The sequence below is a fragment of the Salmo salar genome, chromosome 06 (genome assembly GCF_965601325.2).
Source record: "Salmo salar chromosome 06, fSalSal1, whole genome shotgun sequence".
Classification (NCBI taxonomy): Eukaryota; Metazoa; Chordata; class Actinopteri; order Salmoniformes; family Salmonidae; genus Salmo; species Salmo salar.
In genome coordinates, this window is record NC_138296.1 from 26,175,858 (window position 1) to 26,202,943 (window position 27,086).

At 40.8% G+C, this 27,086-nt stretch overlaps 1 long non-coding RNA gene and 1 other non-coding gene across 2 annotated transcripts; both read right to left on the minus strand.

The window, feature by feature from the left end:
- Nucleotides 1-5,056: 5,056 nt before the first annotated feature.
- On the minus strand, nt 5,057-12,758 carry LOC106606684 (uncharacterized). Its single transcript, XR_006770176.2, has 6 exons — nt 12,463-12,758; nt 11,547-11,662; nt 9,166-9,238; nt 7,733-7,839; nt 6,497-6,690; nt 5,057-5,360 (listed from the first exon to the last, which is right to left on the minus strand). It is a non-coding gene; the product is annotated as an uncharacterized LOC106606684 (long non-coding RNA).
- A 3,810-nt stretch (nt 12,759-16,568) lies between these two features.
- Nucleotides 16,569-25,997, minus strand: LOC106606682 (uncharacterized). Its single transcript, XR_014392618.1, has 3 exons — nt 25,323-25,997; nt 22,017-22,073; nt 16,569-21,905 (listed from the first exon to the last, which is right to left on the minus strand). It is a non-coding gene; the product is annotated as an uncharacterized LOC106606682 (transcript).
- Nucleotides 25,998-27,086: the final 1,089 nt, after the last annotated feature.

Genomic DNA, 27,086 nt, shown 5'->3' on the forward strand with positions numbered 1-27,086 from the left:
TTAAATACCTCAAAATACTTGACATTAGGAGAGATTCCAGTGAAAATAAAAGATTATCTCTGTACTACACAGTACGGCCTAAATTAGTTCATTTTCACCCTTGCTTCTTGATGCTTCAGGGACATTGAGGACGGATACATTCTGAGCCTGGATTGTGCTGCTGCTCCCCCCTGTCGGCGGCTCCCAGGCAATGCAGGCCTGGTCCTCACCAGTACAGGACAGAGCCACAGCGTCTGCAGTGGCTCTGTGGCCTTGGGCACGGGGTGTGTGCGTGTAATTGCTTTAACCTGTTGGGTCTAGGGGGCAGCATTTGCACGTCTGGATAAAAAAAATGTACCCGATTTAATCTGGTTACTAATCCTACCCAGTAACTAGAATATGCATATACTTATTATATATGGATAGAAAACACTCTAAAGTTTCCAAAACTGTTTGAATGGTGTCTGTGAGTATAACAGAACTCATTTGGCAGGCAAAACCCTGAGACATTTTCTGACAGGAAGTGGATACCTGATGTGTTGTATTGACTTTAAACCTATCCCATTGAAAAACACAGGGGTTTAGGAATATTTTGGCACTTCCTATTGCTTCCACTAGATGTCACCAGCCTTTACAAAGTGTTTTGAGTCTTCTGGAGGGAGATCTGACCGAACAAGAGCCATGGAACGATGATGTCCCATTAGACACCTGGCGCGCGAGTTCATGTTGGGTACCCTCGTTCCAATACGTTATAAAAGAGTATGCATTCGTCCACCTTGAATATTATTCATGTTCTGGTTAAAAAAGGCCCTAATGATTTATGCTATACAACGTTTGACATGTTTGAACGAACGGAAATATATTTTTTCCCCTCGTTCATGAAGAGAAGTCCGGCTGGCTTACATCATGTGCTAACGAGACGGAGATTTTTGGACATAAATGATGAGCTTTTTTGAACAAAACTACATTCGTTATGGACCTGTGATACCTGGAAGTGACATCTGATGAAGAGAATCAAAGGTAATGGATTATTTACATAGTATTTTCGATTTTAGATCTCCCCAACATGACGTCTAGTCTGTATCGCAACGCGTATTTTTCTGGGCGCAGTGCTCAGATTATTGCAAAGTGTGATTTCCCAGTAAGGTTATTTTTAAATCTGGCAAGTTGATTGCGTTCAAGAGATGTAAATCTATAATTCTTTAAATGACAATATAATATTTTACCAATGTTTTCTAATTTTAATTATTTAATTTGTTACGCTGACTTGACTGCCGGTTATTGGAGGGAAACGATTTCCTCAACATCAATGCCATAGTAAAACGCTGTTTTTGGATATAAATATGAACTTGATAGAACTAAAAATGCATGCATTGTCTAACATAATGTCCTAGGAGTGTCATCTGATGGAGATTGTAAAAGGTTAGTGCATCATTTTAGCTGGTTTTATGGTTTTGGTGACCCTGTCTTTGACTTGACAAAACATTACACACAACTCTTGTAAATGTACTGTCCTAACATACTCTAAATTTATGCTTTCGCCGTAAAACCTTTTTGAAATCGTAAAACGTGGTTAGATTAAGGAGATGTTTATCTTTCAAATGGTGTAAAATAGTTGTATATTTGAAAAATGTGAATTTTGACATTTATTTGGATTCAAATTTGCCGCTCTTGAAATGCACCTGCTGTTGATGGAGTGCACCACGGGTGGCACGCTAGCGTCCCACCTAGCCCCAAGAGGTTTTAATGCCAAAGAGCTGCTACTGTCTAAATACATACAGTGGGGCAAAAAGTATTTAGTCAGCCACCAATTGTGCAAGTTCTCCCACTTAAAAAGATGAGAGAGGCCTGTAATTTTCATCATAGGTACACTTCAACTATGACAGACAAAACGAGAAGAAAAAAAATCAAGAAAATCACATTGTAGGATTTTTTATGAATTTCTTTGCAAATTATGGTGGAAAATAAGTATTTGGTCAATAACAAAAGTTTATCTCAATACTTTGTTATATACCCTTTGTTGGCAATGACACAGGTCAAACGTTTTCTGTAAGCCTTCACAAGTTTTCACACACTGTTGCTGGTATTTTGGCCCATTCCTCCATGCAGATCTCCTCTAGAGCAGTGATGTTTTGGGGCTGTCGCTGGGCAACACGGACTTTCAACTCCCTCCAAAGATTTTCTATGGGGTTGAGATCTGGAGACTGGCTAGGCCACTCCAGGACCTTGAAATGCTTCTTACGAAGCCACTCCTTCGTTGCCCGGGTGGTGTGTTTGGGATCATTGTCATGCTGAAAGACCCAGCCACGTTTCATCTTCAATGCCCTTGCTGATGGAAGGAGGTTTTCACTCAAAATCTCACGATACATGGCCCCATTCATTCTTTCCTTTACACGGATCAGTCGTCCTGGTCCCTTTGCAGAAAAACAGCCCCAAAGCATGATGTTTCCACCCCCATGCTTCACAGTAGGTATGGTGTTCTTTGGATGCAACTCAGCATTCTTTGTCCTCCAAACACGACGAGTTGAGTTTTTACCAAAAAGTTCAATTTTGGTTTCATCTGACCATATGACATTCTCCCAATCCTCTTCTGGATCATCCAAATGCTCTCTAGCAAACTTCAGATGGGCCTGGACATGTACTGGCTTAAGCTAGGGGACACGTCTGGCACTGCAGGATTTGAGTCCCTGGCGGCGTAGTGTGTTACTGATGGTAGGTTTTGTTACTTTGGTCCCAGCTCTCTGCAGGTCATTCACTAGGTCCCCCCGTGTGGTTCTGGGATTTTTGCTCACCGTTCTTGTGATCATTTTGACCCCACAGGATGAGATCTTGCGTGGAGCCCCAGATCGAGGGAGATTATCAGTGGTCTTGTATGTCTTCCATTTCCTAATAATTGCTCCCACAGTTGATTTCTTCAAACCAAGCTGCTTACCTATTGCAGATTCAGTCTTCCCAGCCTGGTTCAGGTCTAGAATTTTGTTTCTGGTGTCCTTTGACAGCTCTTTGGTCTTGGCCATAGTGGAGTTTGGAGTGTGACTCTTTGAGGTTGTGGACAGGTGTCTTTTATAGTGATAACAAGATCAAACAGGTGCCATTAATACAGGTAATGAGTGGAGGATAGAGGAGCCTCTTAACTTAACTTAATGGATAGGGGGCAGTATTTTCACGGCCGGATAAAAAACGTACCCGATTTAATCTGATTATTACTCCTGCCCAGAAACTAGAATATGCATATAATTATTAGCTTTGGATAGAAAACCCTCCAAAGTTTCTAAAACTGTTTGAATGGTGTCTGTGAGTATAACAGAACTCATTTGGCAGGCCAAAACCTGAGAAGATTCCAAACAGGAAGCGCCCTCTCTGACTATTTCTTGGCCTTCTTGATCATCTCTATCCAAAACAGGGGATCTCTGCTGTAACGTGACATTTTCTAACGCTCCCATAGGCTCTCAGAAGGCGCCAGAACGTTGAATGATGACTTTGCAGGCCATGGCTGAAAAACAGTAGCGCATTTGGATAGTGGTCGATCTGAAAACAATGAGACTGGCGCGCGCGTGCACGAGGCGACTCCATGTTTTTATTTTCAGTCTTTGAACGAAAACAACGACTCCCGGTCGGAATATTATCGCTTTTTTTACGAGAAAAATCGCATAAAAATTGATTTTAAACAGCGTTTGACATGCTTCGAAGTACGGTAATGGAATATTTTGAATTTTTTTGTCACGAAACGCACCGGGCGCGTCACCCTTCTTTACCCTTCGGATAGTGTCTAGAACGCACAACAAAACGCCGCCATTTGGATATAACTATGGATTATTTGGAACCAAACCAACATTTGTTATTGAAGTAGAAGTCCTGGGAGTGCATTCTGATGAAGAACAGCAAAGGTAATCCAATTTTTCTTATAGTAAATCTGAGTTTGGTGAGTACCAAACTTGGTGGGTGTCAAAATAGATAGCCATGATGGCCGGGCTATCTACTCAGAATATTGCAAAATGTGCTTTCACCGAAAAGCTATTTTAAAATTGGACACCGCGATTGCATAAAGGAGTTCTGTATCTATAATTCTTAAAATAATTGTTATGTTTTTTGTGAACGTTTATCGTGAGTAATTTAGTAAATTCACCGGAAGTGTTCGGTGGGAATGCTAGTTCTGAACGTCACATGCTAATGTAAAAAGCTGGTTTTTGATATAAATATGAACTTGATTGAACAAAACATGCATGTATTGTATAACATAATGTCCTAGGAGTGTCATCTGATGAAGATCATCAAAGGTTAGTGCTGCATTTAGCTGTGGTTTTGTTTTTTGTGACATTATATGCTAGCTTGAAAAATGGGTGTCTGATTATTTCTGGCTGGGTACTTTGCTGACATAATCTAATGTTTTGCTTTCGCTGTAAAGCCTTTTTGAAATCGGACAGTGTGGTTAGATAAAGGAGAGTCTTGTCTTTAAAATGGTGTAAAATAGTCATATGTTTGAAAAATGGAAGTTTTCGGATTTTCAAGGAGTTTGTATTTCGCGCCACACCTATCAGTGGATATTGGAGCAGGTGTTCCGCTAGCGGAACGTCTAGATGTAAGATTAAAGAAGAAGTTACAGGTCTGTGAGAGCCAGACATCTTGCTTGTTTGTAGGTGACCAAATACTTATTTTCCACCATAATTTGCAAATAAATTCATTAAAAATCCTACAATGTGATTTTTCGGAAAAAAAAATCTCTCATTTTGTCTGTCATAGTTGACGTGTACCTATGATGAAAATTACAGGCCTCTCTCATCTTTCTAAGTGGGAGAACTTGCACAATTGGTGGCTGACTAAATACTTTTTTGCCCCACTGCAAGTAATTCATGTTTTCAACTCACCTCCAAAAAATAAGCAACACTTTATCACTGTGTTTAAATGCATTGTAGGCTAAGAACAAAGTAGCACCTGGTGGGCTCTGTCCTGTCTATGTAGTGAAGAGTGAGAGCTGTGAAATAAATTAATGGGATAAATCACAGAGCTGTTAAAGAAGTTGCCCTTCCCTTGTCTGAGCACAAGTTTTGTTTGGTAGAAAACGACAGTTATGCCTTAGTGAGGGGAGGTAAGAGAACATTTAATCAGAGTGCTTCTATAGGAGGGGGACAAAAGAAGAACGATTAATATAAACGTCCATCTTTAATCAGGTAAACACACATAAGAGGCTGTTGCACAGAGAAGTGTATGCATACACTGTTACATCAAATGATAATTGTGTCACTCCTTCCCTCCAGCCATAAATAGTACATCTTAAAAGTATTGTTGTTCATTTAGCTGGACAGACACCCATACCTTATTTCTCATGGCATGGAGAAGATCTCTGACGAACCCTCCTTTATACAACCAGAATTTACATAGATCTGGCAAGAGAAAATACATGCAATGAGTATTCCACACAGTACATTCTAATAATTTATTCTAAAACCTGTAAAACAAACCAATCCCCTAGTCAAGTCTCATAATGCAGCAAGATTGAAATACCTCACAATGTTCTGGTTTAAAGTTAGATATCCTATAAATATAGCCTACCTGTCAGGAAATCTTCAGCCGACTAGTTATCCACAAGGCATAAAATAAAAACATACCAACGAGCTAAATAGGAAAATTACTATATAGTGCAAATTAAAAACTCATGAATGCAACAGTCACAGTGAACTTTCTCTGTGTCTCAACATGTATTTTAAATACAGGTAGCATATTAAGTAAGCAAATATGTTGAGGATAAAAACTTTTTAAGGATAAAAATCAGTGTGTGATGACATAGTGTACACAAATGAACTTTTTCACCTAAGTTTTCATGTACCGAATAAAACTCAGAAGTTGAATGTGTTTCCATTGCATTTTCAATTCTACCAATAGTTTTGTCACAAAAACTGTTGCATGAAATAGAACTGTGCCTACTCTGGTCTTGGCACGTGCTCTCTAGCCAACACATTCGTAGTGGGAGGACCACACAACATATCATCGCGTGACTCCAAGTTTACTTCGATATGAGGGTTATTATATCAATATTTGCGCATAAAGCCATTTCCACTACCATTTCTCGCATAATTCATTTTACAGACACAAAAAGATCCCACCATGTCGAACGAACAAATGATCTATTGGCATTCATAAAATTGTACAGAAACTTCCTGGTTCCATCACATTTAAAAAAATATATATAATATGACTTTACTGGCATAAACCTATGGATGGAAAGTGGTTAATCTTTTATCCCCAAAAGTGGTCTGATGTTGAGCATAGTCCACATCCCACACCATGGTTGTGTAGACGCTGCCTATCTTTCCTATGTATGTATAATATACTGTAGCTTGATCTCCACAACAGATGATCAAATTTGATTTTAGGGTGAACTGTTCCTTTGAGCAATGGGCCAATCCTGTTTTACTCCTGTAAGGAGATGCCAATTAGCCTATTTCTTTCTCGATTATCTCTGAATCTGTAATGACTTGAACAGTTCTCTGGTCCAGTGTAAAGATCAGGAGCCACTCACAGGGTTTACTTTCCTGCTCTCATCCAGGACCTCTGGGGCATTCCAGCCCATGGTGCCAAGGGCTCCCGACCTCATGCTGTAGCTTTGTCTGCCGTCCACTAACTGCTTACTCATCCCAAAGTCTGAGATCTTGACCGTGACTGAGCCAGAGTGGTCTTTCAACAGGATGTTGTGGGGCTTCACATCACGGTGGACTGGGGAGAAAAGATCAGGATGAATCAGTCTACTGGAGTTGAGGGAAGTTCATAGATCTGATCAATGATAATATAAGTAAAAGTCATCAATACTGTAACTTCACTAAGATTATCTGCAGTATACAGCATATCATTATAACCTATTTTGTGAGAGTGCAGGTGTTTCAGTCCTATCATGGTCTGCTGCAGCAGCATCACTGGTTTCAGTCCACGAAGGTCAAAAGGATTTTCTTTAGTAAAACACTGGAAGAGACACCCAAGTATTAGGGCGCTGATGAACCCCAAGCATTCTAACCTTGGAATGTAAAGTGTTGGGCCTATGTTCCATGAGCTGAAATCTCTGAGATTTTCCATTCACACAAAAGTCGTATTTCTCTCAAATTTTGTGCATAAATTTGTTTACATCCATTAGTGAGCATTTCTCTTTTGCCAAGATAATCCATCTACCTGACATGTGTGTCATATCAATAAGCTGATTAAACAGCACGATCATTATAGAGGTGCACCTACTACTGGGGACAATAAAAGACCACTCTAAAATGTGCAGCTTTGTCACACAACACAATGCCACAGATGTCTCAAGTTATGAGGGAGTTTGCAATTGGAATGCTTACTGCAGGAATGTCCATCAAAACTGTTGCCAGATAATGTAATGTTCAATTCTTTACCATAAGCCACCTCCAATGTCATTTTAGACAATTTGGCAGTACGTCAAACTGGCCTCACAATCAAAGACCACGTGTATGGCATTTTGTGGGCAAGCGGTTTGCTGATGTCAACATTGTGAGCAGAGTGCCCCATGTTGGCTGTGGGGTTATGATTTGGGCAGGCATAAGCTACGGACACGAATCCAATTGCATTTTATTGACAGCAATTTGAATGCACAGAGATACTGTGACGAGATCCTGAGGCCCATTGTCGCGCCATTCATCTGCTGCTATCACCTCATGTTTTAGCAGGATTATGCACTGCCCCATGTCGCAAGGATCTGTACACAATTCCTGGAAGCTGAAAATGTTCCAGTTCTGGTCTGCATACTCACCAGACATGTCACCCCTTGAGCATGTTTGGAATGCTCTGGATCGACGTGTACAACAGCGTGTTCCAGTTCCCGAAAATAACCAGCAACTTCGCACAGCCATTGAAGAGCTGTGGCACAAAATTCCACAATCAACAGCCTGATCACCTCTATGCGAAGGAGATGTGTCGTGCTGCATGAGGCAAATGGTGGTCACACCAGATACTGACTGGTTTTATGATCCACGCCCCCAACAGATGCATATCTGTATTCCCAGTCATGTGAAATCCATATATTAGAGACTAATGAATTTATTGCAATTGACAGATTTTCTTATATGAACTGTAACTCAGTAAAATCTCTGAAATTGTGGCATATTGCTTTTATATTTTTGTTCAGTATACTGTATTTTCAAACACAGATCATCTTGATCTGAGACTGTTATATAATCAAGTTTGATCCCCTTGGATAAGTCAGAGAATAAAATCGTGAGTCATTCACTTAGACATGGGGATTGTCGTCCAATTTAAGAAGCAAAGCGACCTCTCGATCAGCATAGCTTTGTTTTGCTAGTTCAATTCTCTTTACTGCCGCAGGACGCTTGTTGTTATCATCACAAAGGACGAACCCCCTGGTTTAATACTTGGGTTAATTGTCTTGCTGGAAGATCAACTTGCAGCCAAGTGTCAGACTCCTGACAGAGGCAACCAAGTATTTGGCTAAAATGTCCTGGTCCTTGGAAAAGTTCATTATGCCATTGACCTTAACTGGATCAGTGGAAGCAAAATAGCCCCATAACATCTAAGATCCACCACCATAGTTTACTATAGGTATGAGGTACTTTTCTGCATATGCTTCTGTTTTTCAATGCCAAACCAACCATTGGTGTGTGTGGCTAAATAGCTCTATTTTCCCTTGGATGGGAACTAGTTCTATGGTCAGATAACATGAAAATAGAGCTTACCCACACCAGTGGTTGATTTGGTGGTAAAATATGGTGGTGGGTCTAAGATCTCTACCAACGTGTTCTCCAATCTCGTAAAACATTTTAGATAAAAGCTCAGTGTAATTATCCTCGCAAGGGGAGGGTGCTAGATTATTGAAAACAGGGGTGCCAATCATTTTGACCGCTACCTTATTTTACATTTATTTTTTATCACTTTTTTAAAATATATATTTCTCTAAACAATTGTATTAGTATTATTACTTACCATCATATTGTTTATTTTATATTATATTTTTATATTATATAGTATTGTATTATATAGTATTGTTTTCTTTTTTGCTAATATTTATCAAGATTGCCAATAATGATCAATCTGACTGCATATAACGCACAAAATCATGTCATTGAGAACTACCATATCCACAATGGTGGATATATACCATACATTTTATTATTGCCAATAAAGATAAGCCTAAAGAGAACCTGAGAGAGAAATGATAAAATACAACACCTGGCTGAAAATGTCCTGTAGGTCTCCCTGAAGAAGATGTTAAAACCATCTCCTAGAGCTCCAACAGGGCCATCTTGGGGGAGAGAGAGCGAGAGAGACACATAGAGACAGAGAGATGGTAGATAAAAAAGTATAGTAGAAAATATGTTAGATTATGTTGATTCAAAGCAAGTTACTGTAAATACAACTCTTAAAAAATGTACTTTGAGATAATCTTTCTAATTCTACAGGATAAATAATGATATTTCATAAATTCCCTATAAAGAGGTGGCAGGTAGCCTAGTGGTTAAGAGTGTTAGGCCAGTAATTAAGCAAAGACCGTATTTCTCATCACCATTATATATATATATTTTTTAAGTTTCAGCTAGCTGGTTCATCTTCCTCAGGATCTCCAGTGTAATCTTCACAGCATCCTCAGGTTGGTAGGTCCCCACCATCTTATTGATAGTGTCCTCTCTGCCAGCGTACTCCAGCTGGCTCACTGGGATGCATTGAGGGAAACCTTCCACGCCTTGACAAAGGTACCATATAAATGTATTCAGCTCTGCTTTACCCAAATCATTCAGAGTGGCCAGCAGCAGCTCAGGAACGACAGCCATTGTGGGTCACTGAGGATAAGACATGGAGGCTTGTTAGCCCTGGGCTACGTGCAGTGTGAACGCAGCTGTGTGGATCACTGAGGATAAGACATGAGGAAGCTATCTCTAATATACTTTAGATACACTCCAGAAAACATGCCCACATTTATTTTTTTACAAGTATCTCATATGTCACATGCACTTATTTAAGTATTGTTTTTAAACTTCATTATTGACCGTGTACAAGATCAAATTGTTTTAGGGCATCACACAGCAGAACAGGCTGGGGTAGACGTGGGCTTGCAGTGTGTGCTTTTGGAAGCTTTGCTAGGAAGTATGGACTTGATGTTTCACTTTCACTCTTGCCAGAGCTGTATTCATATTTACTGTACATTGACTATAATAGTTTGTTGTACTCCCTATAAAGACACTGTACTTATTTATTTCAATCACCAGAAAACAATGTTCACACTGAAAATAGTACCATACACTAAACTTCACAAGCACAACTGATAAGGAAGACTACGATAAACTAACCAAACTGTATGTACTCCGGTACTTAGTGCCTCCGTCTTTTATCCTCTCACAAAACTACTTTCATCAATGTTTACATTTTGTCTCGAGATCTATCTATTTGTGGTTCATGTTATTAGCTCTCATGAGGTTTCCTGCTCAAAACTACTCATTACCTGACTACTGGGTTGGCGCCCCCCCTTGGGCTGTGCCGTGGCGGAGATCTTTGTGGGCTATACTCGGCCATGTCCCGGGATGGTATGTTGGTGGTTGGAGATATCCCTCCAGTGGTGTGGAGGCTGTGCTTTGGCAAAGTGGGGGGGGTTATATCCTACCTGTTTGGCCCTGTCCGGGGGTTTCATCGGATGGGGCCACAGTGTCTCCTGACCCCTCCTGTCTCAGCCTCCAGTATTTATGCTGCAGTAGTTTATGTGTCGGGGGGCTAGGGTCAATCTGTCACATCTGGAGTATTTCTCTTGTCTTTTCCGGTGTCCTGTGTGAATTTAAATATGCTCTCTCTAATTCTCTCTTTCTCTTTCTTTCTTTCTCTCTCTCGGAGGACCTAAGCCCTAGGACCATGCCTCAGGACTACCTGGCTTGATGACTCCTTGCTCTCCCCAGTTCACCTGGCCGTGCTGCTGCTCCAGTTCCAACTGTTCTGCCTGCAGTTATGGAACCCTGACCTGTTCGCCGGACGTGCTACCTGTCCCAGACCTGTTGTCCCAGACCTGCTGGAACCCTGACCTACTCACCGGACGTGCTACCTGTCCCAGACCTGCTGTTTTCAACTCTCTAGAGACAGCAGGAGCGGTAGAGATACTCTCAAAGATCGGCTATCAAAAAGCCAACTGACACTTACTCTTGTGTTACTGACTTGTTGCACCCTCGACAACTACTATGATTATTATTATTTGACAATGCTGGTCATTTATGAACATTTGAACATCTAGGCCATGTGCTGTTATAATCTCCACCCGGCACAGCCAGAAGAGGACTGGCCACCCCTCATAGCCTGGATCCTCTCTAGGTTTCTTCCTAGGTTTTGGCCTTTCTAGGGAGTTTTTCCTAGCCACCGTGCTTCTACACCTGCATTGCTTGCTGTTTGGGGTTTTAGGCTGGGTTTCTGTACAGCACTTTGTGATATCAGCTGATGTAAGAAGGGCTATATAAATACATTTGATTTGATTTGATACACCCATGAAACATCAAGTTGAATCCTGTCCTAAGAGTGGTTTTCTCAAAATCTCATATAGTTATTTCATTACACACAACATATCCCATACTACTTACGGGATAGGACAGTCTTCTGCTCTTGCTGATGTTGAGACAGCTTATACCCAAGTGGGATGAGTTAGAGGCGTGTCTGATAAGTTCAGGTCTACCAGTACCATGCAGGGTGTGATTTACTGTGGAAAGGGAATGGAGAATGTAGAGAAGTCATAAGCCCTTAATCTAAACAAGGAAGGTAGAAACACAGTATGAGAGAAAACAGATGTACACTACAGATGTACATTACGTTATAGAGTAGCTACTGTACATAAACAGCTGGCCCCTAATTAAATGTAAAAAAGTAACCAGAATAAGACAATAACAAAAGTTTATATGGGCAATGTAAAAAGTTTGACAATTATTATACAGTTTAGTTTCTTGATTTCACTCAGTAGGCCTACACTGTTTTGTTGAGTGAATAACACGAGTCCAAATCTGCATTCCTGCAGGACCAGTAGATTGATGATTTTTACTTATCACACAGAAGCGATATACTGTCTGTCCTTTATGTTCACTTCCTGTTTTCTGTAAAAAGCATGACCTGACGCATACCCAATTTATGTAGCGGTGCTGACTAACGGAGAGTAAACTGTATAAAAATACAGAAAGAAAGTCACACACTGTATATATGCAACTTTCTGTCTTTATTTTTCTACACTTCCTCTTTCCTCTCACTAGTCTTCTCTCGACAATGTTTACTGTTTGTCTCCAGATATCTGTGTTTGAGTCATGTTTTACGGTCTCATGAGGGTCTTCTACTTGAAGCAACTAACTTCCTAACTACACCCATGAAACATCCAGTTTAATCCTGTCCTATAAGAGTGGTATTCTATCCAATTTCACATATAACCATATCCTTGACTCTGCTAAAAGTCTGATAAACCTTGTCAAAATCACAATGTATACAGTATTAATAGAATAAAGGGATACTACTTACGGTACCAGATAACTTACTCTGCTCCCGCTGATGTTGATAGCTTGTGAGACGTACACCGAATGGGGATATACTTCTGCTGGAAGTGGGATGGGTTAGAGGCTTGTCTGAGAAGTTCAGGTCTACCAGTACCACTAACAACGCAGGTTGTGATTTACTGTTGTAGGGAATGTAGATAAGGAAGGTAGAAACACAGTATGAGAGAGAAAACAGATGTACACTACAGATGTACAGTGTGCATAAAACAGCAGACCATAAGGCCCTATTCAATGAAAATCGATAACCAGAATAAGTCAACAAGTTTCTATAGACATTGAGAAAAGCATGTTTGAAATGATTATACAATTTAGTTTCTTTATTTTACTCATTAGGCCTGATGTTTGTATTGTTGCGTGAATAACATGAGTCCAAACCTGTATTCCTGCAGGACCAGAAGATTGATGATGATTTTGACTTATCCCACAAAACCGATATCTGGGTTTCATTGAGAAGAGGCCAACTGTCACTAGTCCACTATTCTGCTGATGAATACTAATTTCAGCAACCCCTTCATGAAAGGATATCTAAGGGTTCAGATAGTATTAGAGTACTCACTCCAGTGCTGCCCTGGATCACTGCCTGTCCTGAATCGACATCTGCTGGCCTTAGGAGGACGAACCTATACTGCCAAGAGATGAGTCCTACTTTGCTGTACCTGGCCTTCAGGTCAGTGACGGAAGAGGAAGCGAGAGATCTCACTCATTCCTTTTTTTCTGCTTCATATACAGTCAATCAACTAAGCAGACCAGACCCAGCTGCTAATGCATTGTTCCCTATGGGAGAGTCACCCCTTAAGCCGACCGGAACTGTGACAATTATTTTCAATGGTAAACGGCCTGAGTGGGAGATCTTCATTCATCCATCATCTTTCCTTGAGGTCTCTAGGGCCACGCTCAGGAGGGTGGAAAGATCTGAACATGGTAGACATGTCTTGTATAGAACTGGCATCATTCCCCATTTTACATGACAGAGAACCATAACATACAGAACATAATATACAGTATTTCTATCCAGTATTTCCATCTGAACATTCTGTAAAGTCTAACTCAACCCAGATGGATTCAATGACAGGACAGTGCACACATTAATCATCTATGTAACTAGTTTGTATTCTGAACATAAATATGTTGGGTATTAATTATACCATACCACAACAGATAGTCATAATCCTCCCTTATTACAGCAAGTTGGTGGCATAATAAAAACACATTTTGAGGAAGGTCTTCCACTTTCTCTGGTGGAATCGTATACATATACAGGTTGGAAGCAGCAGTTAGAAGTCTTTCTCCATATCAAAGGTCCCTGAAATGCTGAAGGTCAAAGGTGAACACTGCGCTTCACTATGTAGTGATCTGTGACTGTGTTACTGCACATCCTGACAACAATGCAGTGGATTGTGAAATACAGTTGACTCCTGTTGTGAAAGCGACTAAGCATGCCGTTATCATGTGCAATTACAGTAAAATAACATAGGACAAGAAAACTGTATCATACGTTTGAGCAGTGTGCATCTTATCTGAAGTGTGCTGAGTGATGAAATTAACATAGATATGTTTATAATTTACCACAATGATTGGCCATACGTCTACTATATTTTATCTGCATGCCTCATATCAAACAAGCTAAGCGTCAGTACAGAGACAAAATGGAGTCACAATTCAACGGCTCAGACACGAGAAGTATGTGGCAGAGTCTACAGTCAATCACGGACTACAAAAAAAAAAACAGCCCCATCGCGGATCACGATGCCTTGCTCCCAGACAGACTAAACAACTTTTTTGCTCGCTTTGAGGAAAATACAGTGCCACTGACAAGGCCCACTACCAAAACCTGCGGGCTCTCCTTCACTGTAGCTAACGTGAGTAAAACATTTAAACGTGTTAACCCTCGCAAGGCTGCAGGCCCAGACGGCATCCCCGGCCGCGTCCTCAGAGCATGCTCAGACCAGCTGGCTGGTGTGTTTACAGACATATACAATCAGTCTTTAACCCAGTCTGCTGTCCCCACATGCTTCAAGAGGGCCACCATTGTTCCTGTTCCCAAGAAAGCTAAGGTAACTGGGCTAAATGACTACCGCCCTGTAGCACTCACTTCCGTCCGCCATCATGAAGTGCTTTGAGAGACTAGTCAAGGACCATATCACCTCCACCCTACCTGACACCCTAGACCCACTCCAATTTGCTTACCAACTCAATAGGTCCACAGACGATGCAATCGCCATCACACTGTACACTGCCCTAACCCATCTGGACAAGAGAAATACCTATGTAAGAATACTGTTCATCAATTACAGCTCAGCATTTAACACCATAGTACCCTCCAAACTTGTCATTAAGCTCGAGACCCTGGGTCTTGACCCCGCCCTGTGCAACTGGGTCCTGGACTTCCTGACGGGCCGCCCCCAGGTGGTGAGGGTAGGTAACAACATCTCCACCCCGCTGATCGTCAACACTGGGTCCCCACAAGGGTGCGTTCTCAGCCCTCTCCTGTACTCCCTGTTCACTCATGACTGCGTGGCCATGCACGCCTCCAACTCAATCATCAAGTTTGCAGGTGACACTACAGTGGTAGGCTTGATTACCAACAACAACGAGACGGCCTACAGGGAGGAGGTGAGGGCCCTCGGAGTGTAGTGTCAGGAAAATAACCTCACACTCAATGTCAACAAAACAAAGGAGATGATCGTGGACTTCAGGAAACAGCAGAGGGAGCAGCACCCTATCTACATTGACGGGACAGTAGTGGAGAGGGTGGAGAGTTTTAAGTTCCTCGGCGTACACATCACGGACAAACTGAAATGGTCCACCCACACAGACAGCGTGGTGAAGAAGGCGCAGCAGCGCCTCTTCAACCTCAGGAGGCTGAAGAAATTCGGCTTGTCACCAAAAACACTCACAAACTTTTACAGATGCACAATCGAGAGCATCCTGTCGTGCTGTATCACCGCCTGGTACGGCAGCTGCTCCGCCCATAACCGGAAGGCTCTCCAGAGGGTAGTGAGGTCTGCACAACGCATCACCGGGTGCAAACTACCTGCCCTCCAGGACACCTACACCACCCGATGTCACAGGATGGCCAAAAAGATCATCAAGGACAACAACCACCCGAGCCACTGCCTGTTCACCCCGCTATCATCCAGAAGGCGAGGTCAGTACAGATGCATCAAAGCAGGGACTGAGAGACTGAAAAACAGCTTCTATCTCAAGGCCATCAGACTGTTAAACAGCCATCACTAACATTGAGTGGCTGCTACCAACATACTGATTCAACTCCAGCCACTTTAATAATGGAAAAATTGATGTAATCAATTTATGACTAGCCACTTTATATGATATGTTTACGTACCCTACATTACTCATCTCATATGTATATACTGTACGCTATACCATCTACTGCATCTTGCTAGCTTGATGTAATTAAATGTATCACTATCCACTTTAAACAATGCCACTTTAAATAAGGTTTTCATACGCTACATTACTCATCTCATATGTATATACTGTACTCTATACCATCTACTGCATCTTGCCATCTTGATGTAATGTATCACTAGCCACTTTAAACAATGCCACTTTATATAATGTTTACATACCCTACATTACTCATCTCATATGTATATACTGTATTCTATACCATCTACTGCATCTTGCCTATGCTGTTCGGCCATCACTCATTTATATATTTTTATGTACATATTCATTCCTTTACACTTGTGTGTATAAGGTAGTTGTTGTGAAATTGTTAGGTTATATTACTTGTTAGATATTACTGCATGGTCAGAACTAGAAGCACAAGCATTTCGCTACACTTGCATTAACACCTGCTAACCATGTGTATGTGACAAATAAACTTGATTTTGAGGAAAATATTTGACTACTGGTATGAAGCAAAATATGCAGCCTTGCTGTATAGCGAAGTCTAATAACAGAATGAATAGATTACTTTTATTATGTGGTACTACATATTCATAGGCCAACTATTAATAGCTGTATGTTTTCTGCATTGTTCACATATGGTAACTGATTTTGTTATAGGAAACACTCACACAATATCCATTCAAAACAAACCAATAAAGTTATGGAAACTTTAATAGATGAGCATTTTAATAACACAATGAAAACAAACTCCATCTTTGCACTAGTCACTCGTCATACAAAAAAGGTAACATAACATTGAAACTGGTTAGAAGAAAATATATAAAAATTCATAGGAATTTGAAAATGTTATAGAGGGGGCCATTTCACAGGGTAAACTATAAAAAAAAAATGTATGAGAAAAGTACCAGGTTGATTGGCCATAATAGATTACTGTTTGGTCACAATACATATAAATAATATTACACAGGCTTTATGAATAAGAAGTTATAATATAAAGATATACAATGTTTTAAGAATCAAACAAAAAACGACATCTCATATCTGTATAAGTTCACAACAAATTCCTTTAATATTGTCGGTCCAAATGGACTTCACTTGCTACAACTTATTCAAACATATATACACACACAATAGCCTTGTATGTAGGCTACATTCTGTGATCGGAAGCATTACAGTCATAGTCTTCTGACAAACTGAAAACACATTTTCAACAACCAAAACCATAAAATATATTTGTGTTGGAAAAGTTCTGTACATTCATTTTTGTTGGTCCAAAGTGTTGACAAGAGATATTCAATAACAGGCTGCCTTGTCCGGCAACAATGTACAACAAGAGCTATTCAATAACAGGCTGACTTGTCTGGCAGCATCTGTCTAACTGGCCTCTCTACCTTCTATTGCGACCTTACTTTTTCACAGTGATGTTGTACGCAACAGGTCCTCTGAATGTGAAGCCCAAGTAAAATGTGACATTTTCATTGCCATAGGGAACTGACGCTGCATACAGTGGATGGATAGTGAACTTCTTTTTAGGACCCACAAGGTAGACGGTTCCATCTTCTGTCCAGCCAGAGACACGCTTAAACAGCTTTGTGATCACTGGTGTTGTCCACATTTCCCCACGAAACCACTTCATTCTTTTCACTGACACAGAGAGGAGCTTTGTGGTCGTTTCAACTTTGCTTTTGTGGACAATCTTCTCCCATCCAGTTCCATTCCCCAGGAAAAAATGAGTGTAAATCCTCCTTTTTCGCTGTGGAATATCCTTCATTTTGGTCCAGTAGCTTCTTTTCAGGAATTCAACAGCTGACTGTACAATGTCATATTTGCTCTCTTTGTCTTGATCCGTGTCATGGTCTTCTGGCCAAAACAGCAATGTGAGTAAGAAAAGAGCACTTGAAAGGCATTTCTGTTTCTCTTTAGGAAATTGCTGACTAAGTTTCTGAAGATCTTTGAGAGTAGCCAGTTTTGGAGACAGAGTAGAAAGGCAGCTTAGGGCAATGTGAGATGCTATGTAATTGACCAGATCCATCTGATCCATCCTCACCCTCAGAGGGTTGGTAGGATACAGAAATATGATATCCTCCAGCACTTTCACTTGGTCATTATCCTTCTGGTCAGTCAGGAGGGATAAGATTGTGGTTATATTTCCACCACCAAGGCGATAGATTATCATGCGTTTCGTGAAAGGAGTTTGGACTAGGTTGGACTCTGATGTTTTTTGGGCAGTGCCGAGTGAAAAGTCACTGAAGTACTTCCCATATTCAGAGGACTGTCTCACTAACCACTTCATGGGATTGAATATCTTCATCTCAGAACTTTCAATAGTCTCCTCCTCATCCGCGCCAATGTCAGCTTGAAAGTAACTCAGATCTTCTGAGATCCAATCAAGGGATTCGTGCAGAGTAGTTTGCAGGTTCTTCAGTTTGCTGTGAAAATGTTCCCAGGGTTCCTTGACTTCTTCAGGAACATAGTCTGTGAGCAAGTACTTCAAACTTTCTGAATGACCATGTGCCTTGTTTGAAAAAACACGCAGTGAGGAAATTAGCTTTAACAAGCTGAATCCGACTTCAACAGCTGCAAAAAAGCCTGAATTGTTCATGGAGTTATGGTCTGCGATTGCAGCCTGCTCACAATCTTGGAAGCATTCCATAGCTTTCAGTGCAGTTTCTACTGCATCAGCTGTGTTTTCTACGGTCTTTGGGAGGTTCTCTATTGCTTTACACTTGGCATTGAACCAGCTCCTGTAGACCTGACCTTTGGTGTTCAGGATGTAGGAGTTGTTAGGCATCTTTTTGCCTGCTATTTCTGCCCACTGTTCTGCCTCTTCAAATTTGTTGTGTCTGTAGTTCAGACGGGCAAGCTGCTGAGCAAAGAATGGATCTTTGTTAAAACGTTTATATGCCTCTCTGAGAAGCTCAATTGCTTTGTCAGGGCCCTCATTTTTACTCACATGCTCAATGAGTGGAGAAAAAAAGCTGTCAGATTCATCACCTTTGCTTATTCTGCAACGCTTCATGAACAGGTCTCGCAGAAACCTCAAGTAATGCTCTTTTCCAAACCTGTGTTCGAAAAGCACATCCTCATGAAGAAGAGCCATTGCTAATCTGCCTTGAGTCCCTTGACCTTGCTGGTGGTCACCCAAAAGCTGCTGGAGAATTTCCTTTGCTACAAATGGATGAATGATTCGGATTGATTCAATATATGTTCTGTCATCTCTCAGGTGAATGAAGACGAGTTTGGCCGGCTCACTCAGTGATGTCTCAAACGTATGCTGGCGAAACCTATCCATGTGGATAGTTAGAGCTAGCAGAGTTTCACAGTGGGACTGGGAAATGAAGGAGTTCTGAACATATGTGTTCAGCAATGCCACATACCGAATGAGGCGAGTGACAACAGATCCATGGTCAATGCCTTGCAGCAGATGTTTCACAAATTGTTCAACATACTTGACAATCTTCTTGTGCTCAAATTCTTCACTCATCAAGACGAATGTCAAGATGAATTCTGGCTGGTACTGTTCTTCAAGCTTCTGTCGTTTCCCAGCAAACTGTCTCTTCTCTTCTTTTGATAGCTTGTGAGTGACAGCTACATTCTGCAATGGAAAGTCCTTGCACATCTTCTCTGGGTTATGGGATCGTCTGCAGCTCAACAGAATGAAACACAGTGTTCCTTGCACAATTTTTTTTGTGTAGCTTGCAACCTCTAATTCATGCTTCAAATCATCCAGATGTTCTTTGTCACAGTCCTCAACCAACAGGAGTACTGGGAGGCATTTCTGGGAATCTTTTTCTTCGTACTCTCGGAGTTGAACAGCATGCTCAGAGACTATGGTAGCAGAGTATGACGGTTTCACAACAGCACATCTTAGGTCTTTTCTATTGTTCCACAGCACCTGCCTTGCCACGGTGCTTCCACCGCTTCCTGGGTGATGGTAGATGTTGATACTGTTCACAGCTAATTGGTCTATACTCCACTTCTGAGTGTCACTGAGAAGTTTTGAGACGTCCCAGTAGGCATCCCGTTGAATGACATCCCCCACAAACTTCTTCTCTGCAAGCCAAAAATTCATCCAGCTCACTCTGCCCCCGTGGTAAAACTGTCTTTCAATGTTTTCTTTCTCTGCCTCGATAAAGTCATCACTAGTTTCATCACAATGGTAAACACTGAGAATCTCTAGAGAATACATCCTTTCCTCGTCACGGGTCTCAAAAGGGCACTGTCCTTTAACATGGGTAGACAGATGTTTGGTTGCTCTAGTGGTGACATGTTGAATACGTTGAAGTGTGGCATTCACATGGCTCATTTTCATCCCAACAACGCTGGAGCGGTTCACAGTTTCTGTTCCACATGAGAGCTCAGCAAAGTGTTGCCATTTCTGATAATTGTCCTCAGATTCTGAGATACAGATGATGTCATCATGACCCTCCATGTCAGTGAAGAATAGATTGAAGGTGTGCAAGAGTGGTTTCTCGACTGGGGAGGTGAGAAGGAAGACCACAGTAAATGTGCCTTTTGGCAAAATCTGTTTGCAGATCAGTGACACGGAATCCCTGAGGAGTGTCATTTTTGTTTTGATCCATGTCATTTCATCGGAGGGACTTTCATTTCCTTGATAGTCATTCCGCCCATTGCAAAAGATCCAGCTGGTTTGCTCAAACAAATGCAGGTGACTCACAAAGTCTCCAATGCTCATGCCATCTGGGATTTTGTAGTTCTGCATGAAATGCATATTTGCAGCATGGTGCTGAATGTATTTACTGCAGAATCCTGACACTTTGGAATCAGGGTCAAAATCGAACACACAGAAAATGTTCATGTTGAGTAAGAAGGCAATGCTGCTCAAGTCATCTGGTTGGAACTGGTTAGTGACAAGAATGTACCATTTCTCCTTTTCAATTAATTTCTTGCCACTGGTTACCAGCATGGTGAGTTTCCTTCCAAGGTCTTGGCAGACGTCTGGGGTATTAACATATCGGCAATGCTCAGCCTCTTCTCTTTGGGCATCTCTGTCTCTGATTCGCTGGTAGAAGTCATTTTGATCACTCACTGGCTCGGTTTTTGATCCTACCCTGCGATAGATTGTTTCCTTTTCATGCTCAATCTTGTTAGAGGACTCTTTGAAGTTCGGCAGGCGAACAGCGTACACTCGGTTCTTAACAATGCTTATGGAGGGAACAATATCAACCTCCACCACATACCTTTTTTCTATGTCCATGACCTCAATAAACTGAGGTGGGCGTATGCACTGTCGCACATGCTCGCTGTCAGAGTGAGAGAAACTCCTCTCAATGTGATCCAATGCATCAACATATATATCTTTCTCAAAAACCGGAACACCGATTATCTCACCATGCACATAGCCTGTATCATCCCTACTGTCCATCACACCAAAGTGTATTGTGCCATTTGATCTGATATTCATGCAGCCACTACCGAATTTGAGAACCTCTTTGGCAAATTTTGCCTGTAGTCTAGCGCGGTCTAATTTGGCAGCATTGTCAAATGACTTATACTCATGACAGGGCGATATCAGATCAAATACACCAGATTCAGGTTGCAGAACACTATGTTTGGCATATGTGAAATCAATGCCTTCTTTGCCAAATGGCCGTGGCTTGCAGTCTCTCTTTGTGGTTAACACATTGTCCTCAACAGATTGTCCTTGATGAGTTTGTTTCTCTTCCTCTGAAAGACCTTGATCTGTCTCTGGAATCTGGGGAGCTGATCCCTGCTTCTTTTTACTTCCCTTTTCACTATTGTTGCGACTTTGAGGCTTTTCCTTGCCCTGAGTTCTCTGTTTGGTGTCTACAAGCTCATTTCTCTTTCTGATGATCAACAGAGCAGGTCCTGATTTCATTCCAATCTCTTTTCTCAGATAGTCCTCAGTCAGTACAAGGAGAATGCTCCCATCTACCTCTTCCTCATAAAGTTTCTTGATGTATTGCTCCTTCACTCCAGTAGTTCTTAACCAGGAGCTCACGTTGGAGTCAGTCCATTTTTCAACAGGCAGTTCATCAGGTTCCTCTGCTGTAGAATAAGAAAATAGAAACATCAAATAACAGTGATTTATTACCTATATTAAGTATTAGTAGGATATAAAAACATCATTACACCAATATCTCCAAAACAGGTTCTTACCCATTATTGCGCTTCAGTCAATGAGCTCACTGCTGAGTAGGGTCTTGCATAATCAGTCTGAGGAAAATAGTAACGATTGATCATTTGTAAAATAAAAAGATTTATGATGACAATCAACTACATGACCTTAAAATGGCACTTCTTGTTTTTCTACAGTGTGTTGCTGCAGTGAAACATATTTTCCATTCAACTACAAAAGAAGTACAGCATTTAGTAGGCTGTGAATATAAAAAGTTTCTTCTTTCTTGGTCAGTGAGAAAAATGACCTTGAACAAATGCCAGGTTTCAGTTCAGTTGTAAGTGAAAGTTGAAAAGACATTTTCATGGACGTTATAAAGATGTCTTTTTATAGATGTTGAAATTGCGTATAACATTAAAGCCATGTTCATCTTCAGTTCTAAGTCAAAGTTCAAAATACTTATTTTTATGGATTCTGAAAAGACGTCTCTGCCAGATGTTGAAAACACATAATCAGCCCTTTGACTTTTTCCACATTTTGTTAGGTAACAGCCTTATTCTAAAATGGATTAAATTAATTGTTTTCCTCAATTTACACACAAAACCCCATAATAACTCAAAATTGAGACTCAAAATTGAGCTCAGGTGCATCCTGTTTCCATTTATCATCCTCAAGATGTTTCTACAACTTGGAGTCCACCTGTGTTAACCTCTTATGGCTAGGGGGCAGTATTTTCACGGCTGGATAAAAAAACGTACCCGACTTAATCTGGTTACTAATCCTACCCAGTAACTAGAATATGCATATACTTATTATATATGGATAGAAAACACCCTAAAGTTTCTAAAACTGTTTGAATGGTGTCTGTGAGTATAACAGAACTCAAATGGCAGGTCAAAACCTGAGAGATTCCTTTACAGGAAGTGGCCTGTCTGACCATTTCTGGAACTTCTTTGCCATCTCTATCTTTTACTAAGGATCTCTGCTCTAACGTGACACTTCCTACGTCGTCCATAGGCGCTCAGAGCCCGGGAAAAACCTGAATGTCATCATCCCAGCCCCAGGCTGAAACACATTATCGCCTTTCTCAAGTGGCCGATCAAGGGACTGTGGGCTTAGGCGCGTGACCTGGCCGCCCCCGTCCTTGTGATTTTTTCCTCTGTTTGCCGAAAAGGAGATTCCCGGTCGGAATATTATCGCTTTTCTATGAGAAAAATGGCATAAAAATTGATTTTAAACAGCGGTTGACATGCTTCGAAGTAGGGTAATGGAATATTTAGAATTTTTTTGTCAGGAATTGCGCCATGCTCGTCACCCTTATTTACCCTTTCGGATAGTGTCTTGAACGCACGAACAAAACGCCGCTGTTTGGATATAACTATGGATTATTTTGAACCAAACCAACATTTGTTATTGAAGTAGAAGTCCTGGGAGTGCATTCTGACGAAGACAGCAAAGGTAATACAAATTTTCTTATAGTAAATCTGACTTTGGTGAGTGCTAAACATGCTGGGTGTCTAAATAGCTAGCCCTGTGATGCCGGGCTATCTACTGAGAATATTGCAAAATGTGCTTTCACCGAAAAGCTATTTTAAAATCGGACATATCGAGTGCATAGAGGAGTTCTGTATCTATAATTCTTAAAATAATTGTTATGCTTTTTGTGAACGTTTATCGTGAGTAATTTAGTAAATTCACCGGCAGTGTTCGGTGGGAATGCTAGTCATATGCTAATGTAAAAAGCTGGTTTTTGATATAAATATGAACTTGATTGAACAAAACATGCATGTATTGTATAACATAATGTCCTAGGGTTGTCATCTGATGAAGATCATCAAAGGTTAGTGCTGCATTTAGCTGTGGTTTGGGTTTATGTGACATTATATGCTAGCTTGAAAAATGGGTGTTTGATTATTTCTGGCTGGGTACTCAGCTGACATAATCTAATGTTTTGCTTTCGTTGTAAAGCCTTTTTGAAATCGGACAGTGTGGTTAGATTAACGAGAGTCTTGTCTTTAAAATGTTTTTGCATTTTTTAGGTTTTTAAATAATGCGCCACGGGATTACACTGGCTGTTGAGCCCATAGAGGTTAAGGGGACTGAATACTTTCCGAATGCTCTCTATGAAACCATTATGTATCATTAAAATTATATTTTGTTCTGATTGAAAAGAGCAATATGTTGATTATATATTATTGCTCTCATCTGTCACTTGCACTGATTGCAAAAGCTGAAGCACTGGCAGTGATCATGTTCAAAGATTAGACAACCAACCAACAGAACAATAACTACAACAATATTCTCAGTAACAGTTACAGAAACATTTGACTCATTATGACTGCGATACACTACATGGCCAAAAGTATGTGGATTGCTCTTCAAACATTCAGTCCAAAATCATTGCTACAGCATATGACATAGACAATTCTGTGCTTCCAACTTTGTGGCATGGACAATGCTCCCGTGCACAAAGCAAGGTCCATACAGAAATGGTTTGTCAAGATCAGTGTGGAAGAACTTGACTGGCCTGCACAGAGCCCTGACCTCAATCCCATTGCGCACCTTTAAGAAGAACTGTAACACAGACTGCAAGCCAGGTCTAATCGCCCAACATCAGAGCCCGACATCACTAATGCTCTTGTGGCTGAATGGAAGCAAGTCCCTGCAGCAATGTTCCAACATCTAATGGAAAGCCTTCCCAGAAGAGTGGAGGTTGTTATAGTAGCAAAGGGGGGACCAACTCCATACGAATTCCCAAGAGTTTGGAATGAGATGTTCGACAAACAGGTGTCCACATACACTACATGGCCAAAAGTATCATTCACAAGTGACAGGCTAATAGGTCACACATAAGTCACACATAAGACAGTTGTTGCTTTTTTTAAAATCTTTTTTTATTTTTTAAAATCATGTCTTTACATATACTAAATAAAATAAACTCAGCAACAACACAAAAAAGTCCCTTTTCAGGTCCCTGTCTTTCAAAGACAATACGTAAAATCCAAATAACTTCACAGATCTTCATTGTAAAGGGTTTAAACACTTTTTCCCATGCTTGTTCAATGAACCATAAACAATTAATGAGCATGCAACTGCGGAACGGTCGTTAAGACACTAACAGTTTACAGACGGTAGGCAAAAATGTTAAGTTGATTACAAAATCACAAGGTAATGAATGCAGGTCTAGACACGGTTCCAAAATAATGGCTCAAGCCTATTTGCTACAGTTAATAGATAGTATTGGAAAATGTTAAACAAAATATCAAACTAAGTAGCTAAATAAATCATTAAATTTAGTTTAATACATTTCATATACAGTCTCCAAGCAAAGCAAATATTGGGCTTACCAATGGGGCGGGTGAAGATAAACCAGACGTTGGCGGAGATATTTTCCTCTTCAAAAAAAAAAAACTCCAGTTTTAGATTGCGGAGATAAAACAGACGCCCAAGAGGTTTGAAACAAGGTTAGGTATTTATGCCTCGTTTTTTCCCACAGCAGATAAACGCGAAGTTTTTCACTTGACAGAAATAAAGGGATAGGAATAAGTTTTGCTCTGTTGCAGCACTCTCGACAATCGTAGCCTACAGGGTAAAGTTCTCCTCACCTTGTGAAATTGTTCTAGAATACTTCTCGTGAAACTGTACCATTGCATACAGAAAAATGTTTAGCTCTTAATACGCCTCACATCGTTATTTTTTTGAAAACTCGGTATGATATAAAGATTGGGGCGGCAGGTAACCTAACCGTAGCGGTTAAGAGCATTCGAGCGGACTAGGTGAAAAATCTGTCGATGTGCACATAAAAAAGGTTTTTAACTTAACCCTAATTGCAACTGTAAGTCGCACTGGATATGAGCTAAAATCTAAATGACTAAAATAAACATCTATAGAAGGCTCATCTTTCCAGCTGGTAGATTTCTGTCCGCTGCTGTACTAGAGATGGGTGGGTCGATTGCAAGAATGCTCAGTCTCTTCGTGAAAAGGAACGACGCCATTAAGGGGCGGGCTTTTATCGGTAAGTTTCGTTTAGGAGAAAAGTAGAGTTATCGGTGCAAGCAAGGCAGCCACTGGCAAGGTGTCATGGCTTGCAGCGGAAGTCAGTTACATATCAAGCAATACTTGCATTTATTATGTTTGCTTTGTCCCAAGAACTGAAAAATGTAGAGTTCAAAGTCCCAAATATAATGCTGATTTATTTGGCATTTTCACTCAAACAGGGATATTTTGTTGGCAATGGAAAATGAGAAAATTGTGAAACAGTGGCTCTCTATTCTTGCATAATCAGGATCGTATGTTTAGTTTTTTAGACATTGAATAATTAATCAATAAGGCCGAAGGGGTGTGGTATATGGCCAATATATTGTACTATGGCTAACGCTTCGAAAACACCAACAGCGTCCTTGCATTTTGGTACCACAGAATTACATTCATTGCGCAATTACCCTGTCGGTGTGTTCGACAGCAATCTTGCGCAAAATAGCACGCAGCATCATCCTGATATGTATGCAACAAAAGTTCAACATTCACCTTCTGCTACCATTTCTGTAAAGTCGTCTATGCATACAGTTTGGCGCATAGGTTCGATAAATCCAAGATATGCACCACACCGAACGCAATGCTGCAATGCAAATGCAGTGTTTAATTGATAATGAATGTGATTCTGGTGTACCAAAATGCAATGATGCTGTTGGTGTGTTCAAAGCGTAAGGGATGTTCTTATGCACAATGCAAGTGCCTCGACACAGCCCTTAGACATGGTATATTGGCCATATACCACAAACCCCCAAGGTGCCTTATTGCTATTATAAACTGGTTACCAACTTATAGCAGTAAATATAAATGTTTTGTCATACAACTGGTATATGGTCTGATATACTGTACTACGGCTGTCAGCCAATCAGCATTCAGGGCTCGGACCACCCAGTTTATAAACCAAATTATAAACTGGGTCGTTTGAGCCCTGAATGCTTCTTGGCTGACAGTCATGGTATATCAGACCGTATACCACAGTGGTTAATTAAGCAATAAGGCACAAGGGGATGTGGCATATGGCCAATATACCACAGCTAATGGCTGTATCCAGGCACTCCGCCATGTGTTGTGCCTAAGAA